Below are 16,237 nucleotides of genomic sequence, written 5' to 3'. Positions count from 1 at the left end.
CAGTATTTGGTATCTCCCTTCCCTCCACCCACAAGAAGTCAGAGCTAGTGTCCTTCACTTACAGCCAAGAATCACAGGCAAAGATGATAAAGCATTTATATGTTGTAGTCAGTAAGGGATTATAGCATGAAACAGGCAGAAGACAGTTGTCAAGTATAAAGGTGTATGAAAATGTTAGAAGCCACCCATCTGGAACAAAGAACTGCAAAGTTAGCACGCATACATTAGTGACTACAGCTCATTTAGTGAGGCCTGTTCCTCCCAATATAAATAGGTATCCCATCGGAAAAGTAGCCGATATTCAAGTAAATCTAGGAATTTTGGAGTTAAATAAAATTAAACATATTCTAGGTTCCCCCATCCCTATAGAACTATTTATAGACCTTAATTCGATATCATGGACTCTGTCCATTTTAGGGTAGGTTAGAAAAAGATTTATAGCATGCAGCATTTTCCAACTCATTTAATACAGAACTGTTTTCATAGATCATCTTGAACTAGTATCCCAAGTTGGAAAATAATGATCTAGAAGTATAGGTAAGACTACTCCCATAACCCCAGGGAAAATCAATGCTTTACTGGTAAGGGCTTTAAGAAAAGAGTATATTGCTGGGCTAGCTTTGAGGGTCTAGTTCCTAACATTCTAACACAAATTCTAAGGACTAAATGATCAGGAACACCTTTTTAATTTGGTCAAATATAAAAGGTCTGTCTGTCAAGCTATAATATTCACCCTATTCCTGCATTCAAATAATTATGGCTATGAAATAAAAAATAATTTAATTAAAACCCTATCAAAAACATCTTATTTTGCCCTATGCTCCTATAAACTAAAAAAGAAATGTTATAAAATCAAATGGAGTGGTTAAACTGATTCTAAAACTGCTGCAGTTGAAACTAGGCATGTTTACAAACTTGGTGAACTTCACAGCACAAAGTTAAATAAGTAACCAAGCAACGAGAATAATTAATGTACATAGAAACATCTACAACAGTCATGGTCCAGAAACAAAAAGTATAAAAAAACTTGTAAGTTATTGTTTAACTTATCAATTAAAACAATATGAGTAAAAAGAGTTATATTCCCAAAAGAGGGAGATTTTTCTATAGTTTGTGGAGGGTAAAAAAAAGAAAACACACCAAGAAGTATTCTGTGATCTTTCCAAATCCCTTATCTGGATTAAATGCTCCCCCTGCATGATCAAAGGAGAGAAAACATAAAATGAAGATGATGCTTAACCAAATATTCAGGACAGATAGTTTTAACTGCCTGTAGTAGGAGACATTTAATTTTTGTCAATCTGGCAGGCATGAAAAGGTTGTCTCAATTTGTCTTCCCCTGAGCACTAACAACAAACCAAGTTCTAGTGCTGCTGTATTCTTTTGTATTACCATGTTTCCTTTTTATGAAATGCCTGGTTATGCTTTTTGCCCAATTTTTTGCCTGTTTCTTTCTTAGTAATTTAAGATTACTTAAATTCTTAAATTCTTTAGATGTCTTTATATTATTTTAAATACTAACCTTTCAGCTGTGCTGCAACTATCTCCTCTCAGTTTGTGACTTATCCTTTCACTTTCATTACGTTGACACAAAATTAAGAACACTTTAGAATTAAATAGAAATGCCCAGAAATGCTAGAGAATTCTACCAAACGTTTAAGAACTCCAATTCTGCACAATCTTTTCCAGAAAACAAAAGAGGTGAGAAAACCTCCCACTTCATGTTAGGAAGCTGACATTTTCATGGCATTGGCAGAGTGATAGACACCTAGGTCAGTGGAACAGAACAGAGCACCAGATCCATTGACTTTTGACAAAGGTACAAAAGCAATTTCACAAAGGAAAGAGATTTTCAACAAATGGAAGTCCATAGATTAAAAAATGAGATACCACCTTGAGTCAGTAGAAAGGCTACCATCAAAAAAATAAAACAAGTGTTGGTAAGTATATGGAGAAACTGGAATCCTGTGCTATTAACACTGTAGTTATAACTGTAATGTCTTAGCATTTGGTATTGTAAGTTTTTAAACTTTGCCCTTCTTCGTTTAAGAGTATTTGGCTATTCTAGACCATTTTCTCTTCCACAAAAAGCTTAAAATCCGATTGTGTGGTGTACTGAAAAACACTATTTCAATTAAAACTGCACTGACTCTGTCGACCTCCTTAAGAAATTTAAAAGTATTTATGATAGTCTTTATTTCAATGAGCCTGTTATGTTTCTCCATTTATTTAGATTTAAATTACTTTAAGTATTTCAATAAGGTCCTAAAATCTTCTAAAAATAAAGGCTTGCACATCTCTATTGGTTAGAGCATTACCCCAATACAACAAAGCTGTGAGCTCCATCTCCAGGCAGGGCACATTCAAGAAGCAACCAATAAATGCATAAATAAGTGAACCAATAAATTAATGTTTCTCTTACTCTCAAATCAATAAATTACATTTTATAGTTTACATAAAATTATCATTGTATATACAAATGCAAATGACTGTTGCCAGATTATCTTAATTTCAATAATTTTTATGCAGAATGAGTTTACCATATCTATTAACCTACAATAATTATTCCTTTTACTTATTTTATTTTACTTTTCCTTATTTCTGAATGTGTTAAGAACTTTGTAAAATGTGGATATAGTAATAAAAAGCATCCCCATTTTGGTTCTAACTTTAAAAGGGTGTTTTATGTCTTTTTCACTAATAGGTATGTATCCTTTATCAGGTTAAGGAAGTTCTATTCCTAGCTTTCTAAGAGTTTTATCATAAACAGACATTGAATGTTATTAAAGTTCTTCTCCTGCATCAATTCAGATAATCAATAATTTTTCCTCTTTTACCTGTTAAAGTGGTAAATTATATGAATAAATTTTCTAATGGACTAACCTTGAACTCAGTAATAAACTCAAGCTAGCTAAGATTACCTTTTTTATACATTTCTGTCTCCAATTTTCTAATTTTTTTTTTTAACTTTTCTGTTCCTATGTTTGAGTTGGATAGTAGAATTAAAGGCCATTTTTATATTCTATCTGGTTTGGGTGCCAAGATTATAATAGCTTCATAAAATGAGGAGTATATATTAGTTATTGCTGTGTAATAAATTACCTAAAAACTTAGTGGTTTAAACAAACAAATGTTTGTTATCTAACCATTTCTGTGTGTCAGAAACTTGGGAGTGGCTTAGTGGGTGGGTTCTGCCTAAGTGGGTTTCTCATGAGGTTTCAGTGAGGATGGCAGCAGGGACTGCAGTATCTACTTTGGGTGGCCCATTCACAGGCTGTTCCTCATCCATAGGTCTCACCATGGGCTTCAGAGTCCTCATGATAAATAGCTGGTTTCCCCAGGAATGATTCCACAATATTTCATGTTGTTCACATTCACATTTTCCCTAATTATCTCAAGAATGCCTTATAGAGCTTTTATCCCAGAACAGATCAAATCCAGATTCATGCATTGTAAGTGGCTCCTGTATCTTTTGTCTAGAACAGTCCTCCCACCTTCTCCCCCTGTTATTTACTTTCCAAAGAGCCCAGGACAGATGAGTTCAGAGTGTTACATACTCTGGATTTGTGTGATTGCTTCCTCTTGATGGCGCAAGTGAATGATCCATGAACTATTTTAAAGCAAATATTTTATTTTTCACACTAAACATTTTAAATTATGCGCCAATGTCCAGATATCCATATAACTTGAGTACCAGTTAGGATGTCTGAGGATACATTAACTGAACTGCATGATATGTGAAATTTATTTTATTATAACTTTAATTTGACACAAATATAATGATATGCATAATTGTTTTTTGTGGCAAAGTATTCAGGCACGAATGCTAAAAAGCTCATGTAAATGACGTGATCAATATTCTTTTACTCAGCCAAACCAATTTGTCATAGTTTTTCCTTCATTTTTATTATTTCTCCAGCAATGAGCCAGCACCAATTACTATTACAACACTAGAGGCCCGGTGCACGAAATTCGTGCGGGGGGGGGGGGGGGGTGTCCTTCAGCCTGGTCTGTGCCCTCTCGCAGTCCAGGAGCCCTTGGAGGATGTCCGACTGATGGCTTAGTGCTGCTGCAGAGGTGGGAGTGGCTCCCACCACCGTCACTGTGCTCACCAGCCATGAGCCCGGCTCAGGGCTTCTGGCTGAGCGATGCTCCCCCTGTGGGAGCACACTGACCACCAGGGGGCAGCTCCTGCGTTAAGCGTCTGCCCCCTGGTGGTCAGTGCGCATCATAGTGACCAGTCAGTCCGCCATTTGGTCAATTTGCATATTAGCCTTTTGTTATATAGGATGAACAATAGCAGAGTTTAATCCTCAGATTCAATTATTCACATATTTAAAAGGTCCAAATTCCTTGTTCCTGCTTTCTTCCTTATGACTGAGATTTAAACTAATCTTTCCTTCTACCTTCTCTAAAAGAGGAGTCCTAAACAATAAGTCCTTCAACAATTCACTGACTAATGACTATTGTCCACATCATTAGTCTCCTAGGCCTTAAATCCAAAACAGAAGAAGCACAGTGTCTCTAAGCTGTGAACAGCCTATTTGGAAAACCACAGCTGGGGCAATATACTGCTAGACTTATGAACCGGGAGACTTGGAAAACACAGTAAGCTTGGTTTATAGATCTATAGCATCCAAAAGGAAGGAGGGATAACAAAGTAAAGTATAGTTATTCTCCATTTAGGAAGGAAGCAGAGAGCCAAGTTTTACAGTATGTGCAGTGAGCAACAAGAAGGCTCTAATAACTGCCATATAAAAGAAACAAACCAAAAAATATATATATATATATATATATATATATTAAAATAAAACAAAAACTCTCCCAGATAATAATGCTATCCTGTATTGAGTTCCAATACATAGTGTTTTATATACCTTAATTATAAAGCGAGGTACAAAGAAATACAAATCTAAGAGATAAGAACCAGAAAATCTATGTGTTATGACAAACCTATATTCTCACTACCAATACCAGATAACAGAAAGACCTACTTGCACAATTAGAGAGTTAATGCATATTAAAACTGAATAAACAAATGTAAATGAGTGAAGAAACTTAGTTCCCCTCCAAAAATTAGTGACCAGGATGACACCAAGAAAAAGAGGTTGACAACATATGGCAGTTTATTAAAAAAAGCTAAAATGTAATAATTCTTCAGTTATTAACTGGTAAGACTACAATATTTACTTTTATTTCTTCCTTTAGTTTAATCGGGTCTTGTGTGATGCTTAGTAAAGTTCCCTTGTATGGCACAAATACATATTCAAGATTTTGTCTTTTAGATGAATTGGCTCTTTTATCATCATGAAATGTCCCTTTCTATCACTGGTAATACACTTGGTCTTAAGATATTTTGTTTGATATTAATAGAGTCATTCCAGTTTTCTCATAATTAGCATTTTTTCCTTCCCTTTATATTTAATCTGTATCTTTAAAGTGTGTCTCCTATAGATAATATATAACTGGGCCTTGCATTTTTATCCAGTATGAAAATCTCTGCCTTATAACTGAAGTGTTTAGTACATTTACATTTAAGGTACATATTAATATGGTTGCCTTGCTTCATCTGGTATTTTTTTTAGTATTCCATTTTGTCACTTCTATTGGCTTTTTAGCCAAACCACTTTGCTTAGTGATTGCTTTAGGGATTTGCAATATATATCCTTAACCTATCACAGTCTACCTTTAGTTAGTATTATATGATTTCATCACATTACAACAATGCAATTCAACCTGCCTTCCTACTATCCTCCATGCTATTGTGCCATGTTTTTTACTTGTATGTGTTATAAATGCACAATCAATTTTTGTTTTAAGAAGGCAATGTTTTATAGAATTTTCATAGAAAATAAAAAACAAGAAAAAATATTATTTACCAATATAAACATCAGTTCTGGCCTTCTCCATTTCTTCATTTAGAACTGAGTTTCTGACTGGTGTTTACCTTAGCCTGAAGGACTTCTTTAGTATTATTTCTGTGAAGTCCAATAGTGACGAATTCTTAGCTTTTGCCTATCTGCGAATGTCTTATTTTGCTTATAATGTTAATAAATATCCTGCTGGGTTTATAATTCCTGGTTATTTATTTCAGCACTTTAAAGAATATACTCCTTTATCTTCAGTCTCTATTATTTTTATGAGAAGTCCATGTTCATTCTTATTACTGTTCCCCTATGTGTAATGCAATATGTCTTTCCCCAACTTCTTGCTACTTTTAAGATGTTCTCTTTATGCTTGTTCTTCAGAAATTTGACTTGAGATGCATTAGTATACCATCCTTTGTATTTATTTTTTAACTTTTTACCAATTAAAAACTTTTTTTTCGATTACAGTTGACATTTGATGTTATATTAGTTTCAGATGTATAGCATAGTGATTAGACATTTATATAATTTACAAAATCCCCCTGATAAGTCTAATATCAACCTGGCACCAAACATAGTTATTTTGATATTATTGACTATTAGAGGCCCAATACATGAATTTGTGCAGGGGGGGGGGGGGGTGGGCGCGATCAGGGGCGGTGCCAGCAGGGGGAGGGGCCACAGTGGTTGGCCAGCTGGCCCCGACCCCTGGTCGAGCTCCACTGCTAGAGGAAATCAATAGTAATAAGGCTACTAGATTGTTATAATGATAATCATTTGCATGTCTTTAAAATAGAACCTCAGCCCTGGCCAGTGGTTAGAGCGTTGGCCCACACACCAGAGGGTCATGGGTTCGATTACCAGTCAAGGGCTCATATCTGGGTTGCAGGTTTGATCCATCCCTGACCCCAGGACATGTGGAGAGGCAACCATTTGATTTGTCGCTCTCACATCGATGCCTGTCTGTCTCTATCTATCTGTCTCTCTCTCCCCCTCCCTCCACTCTTTCTAATCAACGGAAAAAATCTAATCAACGGAAAAAATATCCTCTAGTGAGGATTAACAAAAATAAAAATAAAAATAGAACCTCTATTGTTAATCCATAGTTTCATTCCAGTTATTTAAAATAATTGCATTATATGTAAAACTAGAGGCTCGGTACATGAAATTCGTGCACTCGGGGGAGGGTGTCCCTTAGCCCAGCCTGCACCTTCTTGCAGTCCGGGAGTCCTCGGGGGATGTCCGACTGATGGCTTAGGCCCGCTCCCTGCAGTCAGACATCCTTAAGCTGCTGCAGAGGTGGGAGAGGCTCCCACCACCGCTGCTGTGCTCGCCAGCCGTGAGCCCAGCTTCTGGCTAAGCGGTGCTCCCCCTGTGGGAGCGCACTAACCACAAGGGGGCAGCTCCTGCGTTGAGCATCTGGCCCCTGGCGGTCAGTGTGCGTCATAGCGACCCGTCATTCCACTGTTTGGTTGATTTGCATATTAGCCTTTTTTTATATAGGATGTTTTACAATCTAATTCTCACTTTTTACTAATTTAGTTCGGTTATTTATTCCAAATTGCTAATACGTCACTATATTCCAATAGACAGATTATGAACATTTGGTCTCTTTGAAGGCAAATCTTTCAAATTTAGTAATAGCACTTATGATACTGTACTTAATATGCAAATATGTCCCTCTAATCAGAGTCTAATATGTTGCATAATTTTTATTACAGCTCTATTTAAAGAAAATTATAAATTGTTTATGCTTATAAAAATACTTAAGTTAAATTATTTATAAAAGAGAGAACAGTATAAAGAAAATGAAATCACTCAAGCTAACTGCAACACCCTGAGACCACTATTTAACAACTATTTAGAAGTATTTATTTCATCTTTTACACACACACATACCCCTAATGTAAAATGTCAGTAACCTATCATAACCTGTTCTCCCTGTTTCTGCCCTGGCTCCTCTATAGTCTCTTTTCAACATAGCAACAGCCTAGTGAGCCTTTAAAAAAAAAAAGGTTTTTACTGATTTTTTAGAGAGAGAGGAAGGGAGAGGGATAAAGAGATAGAAACATTGATACATCTATCGGCTACCTCCTGCACCCCCCTTCTGGGGATGGAGCCCAAACCCTGGGCATATACCCTGACGAGGAATCAAACCGATGACTTCTTGGTTCATGGGTCCACACTCAACCACTGAGCCACACCTGAGCTTTTTAAATCACCAGTTGGGTCATGTTACTCCTATGCTCAGAGCCTTCCAATGGCTCTCATCTCAGAATGAAAGCCTAAGTCTCAGTGCTTATTAGACCTGCAAGGCCCTACACGAATCTGCCCCTCCACTACCTCTGAGATCAGTTACACTCCATCATACTTTTGCCAATTGGCGTCCTGGGGAGGCCTTCTCACTACCTTTGCATTTGCTATTTCTTCAGCCTGGAAAAACTCTTTCTTCAAATATCATCATGGTTCCCTCTATTACAGGCACAGTAATAGAGTAATAAGATTCAGAAATAATCATATAATCTTATAAACAGATGGTAAGTTCTTTGAATTTTATTGTGGTTAAAAAATAACAGCCAATGTTTATTGAATACTTACCATATGCCATATTTTATACTAAATGTTTTATATGAATTATCTCATTTTATCTTCACTACAACCTTATGAGATAGGCACTATTTCTATTTCTATTTTACTGAAAAAGGAAACAACATCAAAAGATTATGTGATTTGGGTAGCAAACCCAGGCAACTAATTTCAGAATGTATTACAATGACTTACCAGTATACCACTGCATTGGACTACCTCTTTGTGATTCTGATTATTTTTCTTTAAAACTGTCATATATGCATCGTTTTTAAAATAAAGTAACTCTATTTTGTTAAGTGTTCATGCTTGGCAGAGAAATTTTCTAACCATCTTAAAGAGAAAATTAAAGAAAGTACAATCAACTCACTGTATTAAAATGTTACAGAAAAGTGACAGTTCACATTGTGCTCTATAATTACAAATACGTGAAGTAGAAATGTCTGAAAATAATGTGCACCACAGGAAGAAGACTCACACAAGTATTTGACCAGTTATAATGAAGCTCAAAGCAGTATTTAATTAATTTTTTTAGTAGTAAGTATCTAAATAGAAGAGAGCTTTTTGTCACATCTAAAGTAATGAAAGCCTGATCCACAGAGGATAAAAAGACTTCAGGAAAGACCTCAGAGAGAGAAAAAAACACCAAAAACCAAGAGCAACTTCATCTTTTAAGTTTCTGGAAACCCATGTCCTATTGTTAAGTCTCATCCACATATACTAGTAAAACAAAAACTCTACCTCTCCTATTGCCTTTGAACCTTCAATGCTATAATTAAATAACCTTTCCACTTCTAATCAATCTAGTCAGTCAATATAATTCACTTTTCAAATGCTTTAAAAAGAAACAAAACATTCTAAAACCAGATCATAACTAAAAATCACTGAATTGCATGCTTAAAACAGGCAAATTTAATGGTATGTACATTATTCATGCAGTTTTAAAAAAAAACAGAATCTACATAAGAAGTGCTAAATAATTACTTGTAAAATTAATTCTAAATGAAGGAAATTATATAATTTATATATTAAACTGGGCACAAAATATGGCCATTTTCCCTTGAGTTCTTTATAATTTAAGTACCTCACCATTTGCTTGCAACCCTTATAGCAAATGTTCTGAAGTATGTTACAAATAATTGGTTACTAAATGATGAACTACCAAAGTCTGTGAATGATATACTTGTAGACAACATATAGTTGGGTCTTGTGTGTTTTTTAATCTATTTAGATAGTATCTGTCTTTTAATTGGTATATTTAGAACATTCACATTTAAAGTGATTAATATATACCATATTTGTAATTAAGTTCTATTCATTGTCCTTTTTCTTTCTTTTTTCTTTTTGTCTTCTATTTCTGACTTCTCTGATTTTATTCTACATTTTATATGATTCTTTTTTCTCTGGTCTCTTAACATATTAATTATACTTCCTTTTAAAATTATTTTAGGCCCTAACCGGTTTGGCTCAGTGGATAGAGCGTCAGCCTGCGGACTCCAGGGTCCCAGGTTCGATTCCGGTCAAGGGCATGTACCTTGGTTGAGGGCACATCCCCAGTAGGGAGTGTGCAGGAGGCAGCTGACCGATGTTTCTCTCTCATCGATGTTTCTAACTCTCTATCCCTCTCGCATCCTCTCTGTAAAAAATCAATAAAATATATTTTAAAAAATAATAAAATAAAACTATTTAATTATTAAAAAAATAATAAAATTATTTTAGGGGTTACTCTAGAGTTTTCAATGTTCTTTTGTAACTAATCCAACTCCACTTTTCAAACGCTATACTGCTTCACAGTTAGTGCAAGTACCTTTTAAGATTATGCTTAATTCCTCCCCTGATCCCTTATAACACTGCTATCATTCATTTTACTTATCCATAAGCTATAATCACAAAAAACAAACTTATCTGTTAGAGCAAGTAAACATAAAGAAGATTTTATCTTCATTTATTCCTTTTTACTCTTCGTTATTTTTTAAAAAATATGTTTTTATTGACTTCAGAGAGGGGAAGGGAAAGGGAGTGAGAGATAGAGACATCAAGGAGAGGGAGTAATGTGGATGGGCTGTCTCCTGCACGCCCCCTACTGGGGATTGAGCCTGCAACCCAGGTATGTCCCTTGACTGAAATCAAACCAGCAACCTCCTGGTGCAGGGATGATGCTCATCCAACTGAGCCATACCAGCCAGGCCTCACTCTTCTTTATATAGATCTGAGTTTCTGACCTATATCAGTTTCCTTCTCTATAGAATTTCTAACATTTCTTGCAAAACAGGTATACTAGCAATGTCAGTGGAAATCATGTTCTTCCACAAGAAAAGCATTTCACAGACCCATGCACGGACGACTGTGATGTGGCAAGATTTATTTGGATGGAAATAAAAGGCTGCCCTTCCTGGGTTTCCAATTTCCCATCTCCATCCATTCCACCATGGAAAAAGTCCAATCTTGTCTTCATCAAGCCCAAAACAAAAGTCAATGTCCATAGTTTCTGTTTCATATTAAAGCTTAGTCTGAGGTTTATGGTTGTTTCATCAGTTATCCTATTATTATACCTACTAATGTGGTGATAAAGTGAGGGTGAGGGATGCTATTGTCTTGTGATTCCCTTCCCCCACATGAAAGATTAGAGAGGCCTGGAATTGGGTATTTCCCAACCCACAGTTGGTTAGACTGTGGTAAAACAGGTTCCCTTAAGGCAGGCCTTGTTAAAGAGAAGAGAGAGCCCTAGGTTATTTAAAAACTAGAGACCCAGTGCACAAAAATCGTGAACTCAGGGAGTCCCTCAGCCCGACCTGTGCCCTCTCGCAGTCCGGGAGCCCTCGGGGGATGTCCGACTGACGGCTTAGGCCTGGGAGCAGGCCTAAGCCGCCAGTCGGACATCCTTTGCGCTGCCGCAGAGGTGGGAGAGGCTCCTGCCACCACCACTGCTGTCCTTGCCAGCCGTGAGCCCAGCTTCTGGCTGAGCGGTGCTCCCCTTGTGGGAGCGCACTGACCACCAGGGGGCAGCTCCTGCGTTGAGAGTCTGCCCCTTGGTGGTCAGAGTGCATCATAGCGACTGGTCATTCCACCATTCGGTCGATTTGCATATAACCCTTTTATTATATAGGATGGTTACTTTTTGCCTCTTCCCACTACCTCTCTCACCCCTCCTCCCTCCATGTAGAAAATAAGAGATTATTCTCATATCTCACAGGGAGAACCTGGTAGGGCTTCTGGAGGTAAAACTCAGGAAGATGTGGGGATTTCCCTAAAAGCAGGACATTCTCAAGCTAGCTCACACTAAGCCTCCAGCAAATTATAGTTTACAGTGCTGCTATCTATAGTGGCTTTAGCTTTGGGCTTCTACTCCTGGGCTTCTGCCATCTATCTGTAAGCTGTGATTCTCTCTATTTGCCTGTCTGCCTCCGTTTTCCAGGGCCCTGTGACCTCAATTCTCTGATGCATTTATGAAGAGTTGTTGATTTTCAGTCTGTTCAGCTTTTTTCCTAGTGCTGACAGGAGTGAGGCCTCCCAAGCTTTTTATGTGTCAGACCAGAAACCAAAAGTGAATATACTTTATCATCATCACTGGGAGATGAGTTAAGAGTATTCCTCACTCAGTTTGCATTCTAATATGCTTTCACATCATCCTGGGTTTATCCAAGGGAGAATTACAATATAATTAATATTAAGCAGATGACTATCATCTACTGTTTGTCAATAAAAGGGAGTGAAAATTGAAATGATTATCTGTATTCTTTGAGCAGTTTTCCCAGTGATGGGATATAGGAGTCCATTAACTGCTGCCCAAGAGCCAAATCCTGCCTGCAGTGGAACAAATCTGGCCATATCCATTCATTCATATATTGTCCCTGGCTACTTTCTTGATACAACTGAGACCCTATGTCCTCCAAAGCAAAAAATATTTAAGCCAAAAATATTTACTATCTGGTCCTTTGCAGAGAAAGCTTGCCGACTCCTTTACTTATGAATGGCCTGTCTTGGCTCAAGCTTCAGATTTTCCTAAAATCTCTTGAACAAGCATCTGGCCTCAGCATTCTCCATATCTCTTGCTAAATGGACCCAGGCCCGACTAGCAGCAACCAGCCTTTGTTTGCAGCTTGACCTCTCCTGAGCACCTCTAAGCCCAGCAGAAGTAGCAGCCATCTGCAGATTGCTTTGTAGCTCATGCTAGGTAGCCCCAGGCAGAACACAGGTAGTAGCTGACCGTAGCCTGCACCTCCTGGGAAGCCCCTTAGTTAGTGCACCTGGTGGACAGCTTCAGAACACATCAGAGCACCACCCATCCACCTCCACAAGTGTATACCTAAAACTAATATAGCCCTAACTGGTCTGGCTCAGTGGATAGAGCGTCGGCCTGCAGACTGAATGGTCCCGGGTTCGATTCCGGTCAAGGGCATATACCTTGGTTGTAGGCACATCCCCAGTGGGGAGTGTGCAAGAGGCAGCTGAATTGATGTTTCTCTCTCATCAATGTTTCTAACTCTCTATCCCTCTCCCTTCCTCTCTGTAAAAAAATCAATAAAATATATTTTAAAAAATAATAATAATAATAATAAAACTAATATAATCTTGTATGTCAACTGTAATTGAAAAATATAAATTGACAAAAAAACAACAGCATACTAAAAAATATTAAAAGTGCTTAAGTGCTTAATTGTACAGAACTCACTATTCATGAGATCAAGAAAAGGCCAATTTGGACTAGAGTAGCTAAAGAATGTTTAAAGTACTGTAATTTGAGCTATGACTTAAAACAGTTAAAATATGATTAAGTAGGTTTTGGAGACAGGGAAGTGGAGATTCCACAAAAATATAAAGCAGGAATAAAAACAGAACCACAAAATAAAAGGCAGACAGTGAAGTGTCCACTGGACTGAAGTGGAGTTAAATGTTGGTTAACAGCAAGAAATAGGGTTGGATTGATTGTACTAGGCTAGATTACACCCACATTGAAACCTGACGAAAATCTTTAGACATGACATGGTGGGTAAGGTGAAGTTGTATGTTTTTAGAAGGGGACTACATGAAAAAGGATATTTTAGATTTATTTTGGCAGCAATATACAGCATAGTTCAGTGGGGGTTGGGGAGCAGAGAGCAGCTATGTTGCTGCTATAATAATCCAGGAATGAAATGGTAAAGCACTGAATTATGGTCCTGGAATATAAGTAGGAAAATAAGGAGAAACTCAAGTGACAATGCAAACTTGGCAACTTGTTAAAATACTGGGCATGGGAATGAGAGAAAAATCAAATATGAAATCAATACTGCGAGTCTGATAGACTGAAGGAACAGTGATATCTACTACCAAAAGTAGAACTGGAAATGAAAGCAAATTGAGGTAGCAACGCACCATGACACAGAAGAAGGGTTACTATGAAAATGCCAAGTTTAATATAATAGTGGTAGCTCCCTGTATTCTGGTGAATGAATGAGTAGATATGGTAGAGTTGTCTGTTCAGCCCATCTATTCCTTCTATTTTTTTTTAATCCTTACCCAAGGACATGACTTTATTGATTTGAGAGAGAGAGAGAGAAAGACAGAGAGAGAGAGAGAGAGAGAGAGAGAAATATTGATGTAAGAGTGAAACATCGATCCGTCAATTGCCTCCCACATGCACCCTGATGGGGATTGAACCTGCAACCTGGGTATGTGCCCTCCTGACAGGGAATCAAACCTGCGACCTTTTAGTGCACAGACAACACTCCAACTAAGTACACTGGCCAAGCCCAGCCCAACTATTTCTTGATTTTAGCAAAGTGAAAAGAGAAAAACAATAGATGGCTGAGAAATAAGTGTCTGGATATTCACAATTAAAGAGCATCTAAAGCAGCGGTTCTCAACCTGTGGGTCACGACCACTGGAAAACACATATAGCATACCAGATATTTACATTACGATTCATAACAGTAGCAAAATTACAGTTATGAAGTAGCAACGAAAATAATGTTATGGTTGGGGGTCACCACAACATGAGGAACTGTATTAAAGGGTCGCAGCATTAGGAAGGTTGAGAACCACTGAGAAGGGAGCAGGAAAAATAAAATGTCAATCAATCAGAGGTAAGGTCCATGAAACAGGATTTCACATTCTTGCTCATGGAATCCCCAATGCCAGGCAGAGTAACTGATACAAAGGCAGCTCTGAAAAAGGAATGAATGGGAATTTCAAAAGTGCAAAGAAATCATAATGACAAGAAAAGTTAGAGTCGTAATGAAAGATAAAGACTGAAAAAGGGCCACTGAGTTGGCAAGAAAAGCAGGAAGCCAGGCTGCAAGAGCTAAAAGGGACAAGAGCAGAGAGAAGATCTATCAGTGTGTAGGGGTGGAAGCCTGGTGGACAGACGTCAGCTAAAAGGAAAAGCAGCAGGATAGACAAAGGGCATTATTTTACTTGTTTGGGTATTTTTCCAAACTAAAAATAACACTCGCTCATTCAAAAACATTTGGAAAATATAATAAAGTAGGGCGAAAAATATCATACATTGTTCTACCACCTAAGTGCAAATACAGTTAACACTTGTAAGATGTATGTTCACACCTACTCCACCAAAAATATGAGTGGCCTACATATTGTACAACAGGATAGAAATTGAGAGACTAAAGGGGAGAGAAAGGAATATGGAAAACAGCAAAACCCTGGACAAGATCAGCTAGCGAATGGTTACTATAGTTCTTCAATCTTTTTCTTAGTGGTCAAAAATAGTAGTTTTCTGCCCGGCAACCACTGTGGGTCAGTGGTTGAATGTCTACCCATGAACCAAGCGGTCACTGGTTTGATTCCAGTCAGGGCATATGCCCCGGTTGCTGGCTTAATCCCCAGTAGGGGGTGTGCAGAAGACAGCTGATTGATGATGTAGCTCTCATGTGATGTGTCTATCTCTCTATTCCTCCCCTCTCTCTAAAAATCAATAAAAATATATTTTTAAAAAATAGTAGTTTTCTGCTTTATTTTTTTTATCACTGACAGTAATGATTTTTGCATTTTAACTGGTTATATTTCATCTTACAAAATGAGTATTTACATTATTCATTCACTTACCTAATGACATTTTTTTCTTAGGACTATGAATGAACTCTTTAGGTCATTGAGAGATCAACTCTTTGTTTACTGCAAAACCTTTTCGCCAAGGTTGTTTGCTGCTGCTTTAAGGACGTCATAAGAATGTACAAAGTACAGGAAAAGCAGCCGATGGGAAAAAACAATTTGATAATGCTGACAGAAACAGGGTATATGTTAGAATAAATTCCATAAATACATGGAAAGAGATGAATCCAAAGGGGAAAATAAACTGCCTCTGATAATGGAAAAGTACATAGATAGATGCCAAGGTACAGGAGATATGGGCTGAATGAGAGCACCCCTCACCAAATATTCTAATACTCTTCAAGAAGTGCCGTCCGTCACTGAGAGTCAATTCAGGGTACACAGTCCTCTTCCAAGACTGCTTAGACTGCTAGAGACTGCTCCTGGTCCTCTGCCCGAGTTCCCACCCACTCCCAACTTTTTTTTCTTCTCCATTATTACTTTACATTCATTCTTCTACCTTTGTATGTACATTAAAATTTAGGTAAAAGGATTGATACTGGTAGAAATTCCACTATCTTGACCACTATCTTCTGTAAACTCAGGATTAGTTTTTGACCTTCTCACTTCTTTAAAATGTGTGTGTACAGAATTTGGCCACACACTCCTTGCTAATATCTCCTCCTTCAGAAAAAGGGATTACTAATCTGACAGTTAATTTTTTAGATCACACTGCATAAATCTAATGACTGCAA

General features: G+C 37.4%; 1 protein-coding gene across 1 annotated transcript in view; it reads right to left on the bottom strand.

Annotated features, from left to right (window-relative positions):
* The window catches only part of RFX7 (regulatory factor X7), a 92,010-nt gene extending 76,066 nt beyond the window's left edge, over positions 1-15,944 (bottom strand). Inside the window, exon 1 of the mRNA XM_006085916.2 lies at positions 15,825-15,944. The gene's annotated coding sequence lies outside the window, so the exon portion shown is untranslated. The remainder of the gene's footprint in view (positions 1-15,824) is intronic.
* Positions 15,945-16,237: the final 293 nt, after the last annotated feature.

This window comes from Myotis lucifugus, unplaced genomic scaffold, assembly GCF_000147115.1.
Source record: "Myotis lucifugus unplaced genomic scaffold, Myoluc2.0 scaffold_23, whole genome shotgun sequence".
Taxonomy (NCBI): Eukaryota; Metazoa; Chordata; class Mammalia; order Chiroptera; family Vespertilionidae; genus Myotis; species Myotis lucifugus.
This window is presented reverse-complemented; position numbering and strand designations above follow the sequence as displayed.